This window comes from Pleurodeles waltl, chromosome 2_2 (assembly GCF_031143425.1).
Source record: "Pleurodeles waltl isolate 20211129_DDA chromosome 2_2, aPleWal1.hap1.20221129, whole genome shotgun sequence".
Lineage (NCBI taxonomy): Eukaryota > Metazoa > Chordata > Amphibia > Caudata > Salamandridae > Pleurodeles > Pleurodeles waltl.
The window spans coordinates 992,529,950-992,535,949 of NC_090439.1; positions in this window are offsets into that span (position 1 = coordinate 992,529,950).

A 6,000-nucleotide genomic window follows, 5' to 3' on the forward strand; every position below is an offset into this window, starting at 1 on the left:
TAAACATGTGCTTCTTCTTGAAGTCTATGGGGGTCATTCCTACCCTGGCGGTCATAGACCGCCAGGGTAGGTGACGGAGGAAGCACCGCCAACAGGCTGGCGGTGCTTCCGGGGGCATTCTGACCGCAGCGGTAAAGCCGTGGTCAGAAAAGGGAAGCCGGCGGTTTCCCGCCGGCTTCCCGCTGCCCCAGGGAATCCTCCACGGCGGCGCTGCAAGCAGCGCCGCCATGGGGATTCCGACCCCCTTCCCGCCAGCCGGGTTCTGGCGGTTTTCACCGCCAGAACCTGGCTGGCGGGAACGGGTGTCGTGGGGCCCCCTAACAGGGCCCCACATTGATTTTCAGTGTCTGCGTGGCAGACACTGAAAATCGCGACGGGTGCAACTGCACCCGTCGCACACCAGCAACTCCGCCGGCTCCATTCGGAGCCGGCTTCCTCGTTGCTGGTGCTTTCCCGCTGGGCGGGCGGCCTTTTGGCGGTTGCCCGCCCGCCCAGCGGGAAAGTCAGAATCACCGCGGAGGTCATTTGACCGCGCTGCGGTGTTCTGGCGGGGGAACTTTGGCGGGCGGCCTCCGCCGCCCGCCGAAGTTAGAATGACCCCCTATATGTCTTGTAGAAAGCCACACTTTATCACCTGGTTGATACTGCGGTCCCTCACAATGTTTCTTGTCATAATGCTTTTTGTATTTTTGCTTGTCCTTTTCTAAATGTTGTTGAATCAATTTCTGGGTTTGATGAAGATGTTGGATTGTTTCTGACAATGCTGGTGCAAGAGAACTTTCTTGAGGGATTGTGATGGGCAAGGTGTCAGGATGATAGCCAAACAAGCCAAAAAAGGGTGTAATGCCAGTGGAAGTGTGGAATGAGTTATTGTAGGCTAACTCCGCTAACCAGAGCATTGATGTCCAAGAATGAAGTGCCTTTTCCGCGTAAGCATGCAGGTATTGCTTCAAAGTCTGATTTAGTCTCTCAGTTTGACCATCTGTTTGAGGATGATGGATAGTAGATAGTGTGGATGTGACTTGAAGTGTTTTGCACCATGTCTTCCAGAAATTGGAGGCAAATTGTGACCCTCAATCGGAGAGGATCATTTTAGGCAGCCCATAATAACGGACCACTCTATTCAGTAAAATAGTTGCCAGTTCACTGGAGGTGGGCAATTTCTTACAGGCAATGAAATGTCCATATTTCGTGAGACTATCTACTTCCCCAAGGATTACTGAATGTTGTTGAACCACTGGTAGTCCTGTAATAAAGTCTAAAGAAATGTGCTCCCAAGGATGACTTTGAGTTGGGAGTGGCTGCAACAACCCTTTCGGTTTCGAATGACTTGTTTTTATACGAGCACAGACTTCGCAGTTGTTTACCATGGCTTTTACGTCTTTTGTCAAGTTAGGTCACCAAAAGTAGCGTTGGATTAATTCAAGAGTTTTTGGAGTACCTGGATGACCTGCCGTAGGTATAACATGAAACCAATAAAATACTATCTTGCGAAGTTTGGTAGTGAGCACGAACAAGCGAGCGTCATGGAAAGGTAGTCCTTGCTTGATTGACCTTTTGGGATCTGCTTGGGTCCATGTCTGCCATTTCTCAATGGTGAATGAATTACGGATGTCTTCTTTTCAATACATGGGATCCACCATGCACAAACCAATTGGGCATCAACAAAGTTTCCAGGATCCCCAGAATCTACTAGGGCATTCTTGAAATAGGTATTTTTCTTTACTTGGACTTTTATGCCCAGCTTGAGATGTCTAGATTGTGAAGGGTCCACGGTAACACCCAAGAGCAACCCTTCTTTACATCTTGGGTGTTTTAGTTTTCCGACTCGGCTTGAACATTGGCTGCAATTTTCTGGACAGGACCTTGTTTGTTCTTCGGTTTGATTGGACATTCTTTGGCTAAATGACCCTTGCGTCCACAATAAAGACATTGTCCATTCTTTCTACGTAGGTCCTTTTTGTCTTTGGTCAAAGGTCTCCTGATTGTTCCAATTTCCATAGGTTCTGGTGTTCTTTCTTTCTGAGTTCTTGATTCTCTATTTGTGTGAACACGCCAGGAATATTTTTCAGTCTTTTTGCGTGTTCCCTTTCGTTCTGCTAAACGATGATCCAATCTCAACACAAGGTTTATCAGGTCTTGACAGTGTAGGCTGCGGGTCTATTTGAGCTAGAATATCTTTTAACTCCTCTCTGAGTCCCTTGTAGAACAAGGCCGCTTGCTTTTCTTCAGGCCAGGATGTCTCGGCTACCAGCCAATTAAAGTTGGCTAAATATGACACTAAGGGTGTCATTACAACATTGGCGGTAAAAGCCGCCTACCGCCGTCCAGAAGACCGCCAACACACCGCCACGGCCGCGGAATTCCACCACGGTCATTATGACCCAAAGCCCGGAATCCGCCAAAGTCTAGACACTCACACAAGTCCGCCACACCAAAGGTCAGTGATAAACTGGCGATAACAAAACCTCCATCGTCACGCCAACAGGAATACGCCCACACTATCATGACCCACGAATCCACGCGGCGGTCTTTCAAACGCGATATTCCATTGGCGGTACACACATTTACAAAACACATCCACATTGGATCATTCGAAATACACACACCTGATACACATACACACACCACTCCCACGCATCCAATACAATATAAAACACCCACCCACATCACCCACAAACCCCTACGACAGAAATTGAAAAAGAAGCACAGAGAGAGACACCACCATCTACAAACGAGCATCCACAGGCACTCAACACCATCACTCACATAACATCCACGCACCTCACACAACACACCTCTAAATATCACCCCACACATCACAACACACACCACTCCACACATCACCCCACCACCCCATGGCACCGCAAAGACACCCCAGGTTCTCGGAGGAGGAGCTCAGAGTCATGGTGGAGAAAATCATCCGGGTAGAGCCACAGCTATTCGGATCACAGGTGCAGCACACCTCCATAGCTAGGAAGATGGAGCTATGGCGAAGAATCGTGGACAGGGTCAACGCAGTGGGACAGCACCCAAGAACTAGGGATGACATCAGGAAGAGGTGGAACGACCTACGGGGGAAGGTGCGTTCCGTCATCTCAAGACACCACATCGCGGTTCAGAGGACTGGCGGCGGACCACCACCTCCTCCCCCACAACTAACAACATGGGAGGAGCAGGTCTTGGCTATCCTGCATCCTTAGGGCCTCGCAGGAGTAGCTGGAGGAATGGACTCTGGTAAGTTAAATCTTTACTACTTCATCCCCCACCCCACCCAACCTGCATGCCATAACATACCCCCACTCTCGCCCTCACCCCCACCACTCCAACTCCTCACACATGTCCCAATATCACAAACCACACATCCCAAACCCAAGCCCTGCATGCAACACCAAAGCAAGGACACCCATCACCAAAGCATGGCCACTGCACATATCCATACACCCCCCTAACCCATCATCACACAAGGTCCTACACAGGAATGCAAGCACTGGGTTACACGGTCACCCACCCATTGCACACCATGGCACACACAGATGCAATAATCATGCTTTTACACCCCTGCAGGACCCCTACCCAACGTCACCGGACAGGAGGGTCCAGATATGTCCACTCCACCCACAGAAGAGGCCCACAGTGATGACAGCAGCTCTGTCCAACTGGATCTAGATGACCAGCCCGGCCCATCTGGGACCTCGGGACAGTCGGTTCCCCTCACACTGGCACAAGCCACTACAGAGCTTCCCCCCTCTGGAAACACCAGCACAGCACCCACCCAGCGGGCCCATACCTCTGTCCCCAGGACACGTCAAGCAGCAGTGTGTCCACCATTACAGGGAACCCAGGCTAACCCACCACTCCAACAACACCAGGGACCTGGGGGCAGTGGGCACACGGTTCAGGGGACAGAGTCCCAGGAACACAGGGGAACTGGGAGGGCAGCTGTGCGACAGAGGGAGGACAGGCCCAGGGAACCCACTCTCCACGAGGCCCTCTCCAACAGCATCTGAGCCTACCACCATTGCCAGGAGACGATGGCAACGGTACTGGCCAAGTTTCAGGAGACCCAGCGGCTGCAGGAGGAACAGTATTTGGGGTTCAGGGAGGAACTCAAATCCATCAATTCCACCCTGGGCACCATTGTAGGGGTGCTGAAGGAACTCGTCAACACAAGAAAGGACACTGTGGCACAACAAGGGGCCCCTGACACTAGCCTGCACGATGAACTGCCCACCACCTCTGCCTGCGCTAGTGGACAGGAGGCACCGCCACAGGACCACCACACCAGCAGTCCACCCCCTGCAGAGGGAGAACAACCTTGCAAACGGTCCCTGAGATCCAGGACAAAGAAAGAGAATGATGCCAAGACCCCCGCCAAGAAATGAGACCACCCTGATTGTCATCCTTTTGTCCCAACTTGTCACCCTGTCCATCCTTAAACTGCCCCAGCTCCACTTCCTATGCCCCTTTGGACAATGCACCTGTGAGACTAATAGACTGGAGTCTGCCATGGACATTCCTCCACCTTCACACCATCACCCCTCACCATTTTACAACCCCCTCCAACATTGAGCACTTAAATAAACACCCTTAAAGCACAAAACAATCAGGAGTCTGTCTGTGATTTCGAAATAGGGTATTAGCAATTACAGTGGCAAAATGCTTTTTTCAAATGTAATGTCAACATACCTATGTCACATAGCTCTAGTCCATGAGGAAACAAAGCAGATGTCACACAGTGGGACCCACATCTGTGAAATCGTAAGGGAAAGTGACAACTCAGTGACCATACACTGGGTGAAAATGACAGGCAGTAGAGAGGTAGTAGATCTAAATCAGATGTAGCAGGCAGTGTTGTCTCTTCTTACCTGTGTCTCACTGGAAGTTGTCGATGTACTCTTCTTCTGCTTCCTCGTCTTCACTGTCCACAGGGTCCACAGCTGCCACAACACCTCCATCTGGACCATCCTCCTGCAGAAAAGGCACCTGTTGTCGCAAAGCCAAGTTGTGAAGCATACAGCAGACCACGATGATCAGGCATACCTTCTTTGGTGAGTAGAATAGGGAACCACCTGTCATATGGAGGCACCGGAACCTGGCCTTCAGGAGGCCGAAGGTCCGCTCTATAATCCTCCTAGTTCGCCCATGGGCCTCATTGTAGCATTCCTCTGCCCTTGTCCTGGGATTCCTCACTGGGGTCAGTAGCCATGACAGGTTGGGGTAATCAGAGTCACCTGCAAATGGCGAGGGACAACTGTCAGTCACACACTAACTCACAGGGACATCCACAGAACCAGACACCTATTCCCACTATATTGGGTCCATGTCCTCACCTAATAGCCACACCCGGTGCCTCTGGAGTTGCCCCATCACATAAGGGATGCTGCTATTCCGCAGGAAGTAAGCGTCATGCACTGAGCCAAGGAATTTTGCATTAACATGGGAGATGTACTGGTCTGCCAAACACACCATCTGCACATTCATGGAATGGTAACTCTTCCTGTTTCTGTACACCTGTTCACTCCCGCGGGGGGTACCAAGGCCATATGTGTCCCATCAATGGCACCTATGATGTTGGGGATATGTCCCAGGGCATAGAAATCACCTTTCACTGTAGGCAAATCCTCGACCTGAGGGAAAACGATGTAGCTCCGCATGCGTTTCAGCAGGGCAGACAACACTCTGGACAAAACGTTGGAAAACATAGGCTGGGACATCCCTGATGCTATGGCCACTGTTGTTTGAAAAGACCTACTTGCTAGGAAATGGAGTACTGACAGCACCTGCACTTGAGGGGGGATTCCTGTGGGATGGCGGATAGCTGACATCAGGTCTGGCTCCAACTGGGCACACAGTTCCTGGATTGTGGCACAATCAAGGCTGTAGGTGATGATCACATGCCGCTCCTCCATTGTTGACAGGTCCGCCAGCGGTCTGTACACCGGAGGATGCCGCCATCTCCTCACATGCACCAGCGGACGGTGCCTATGGAGGAGAACA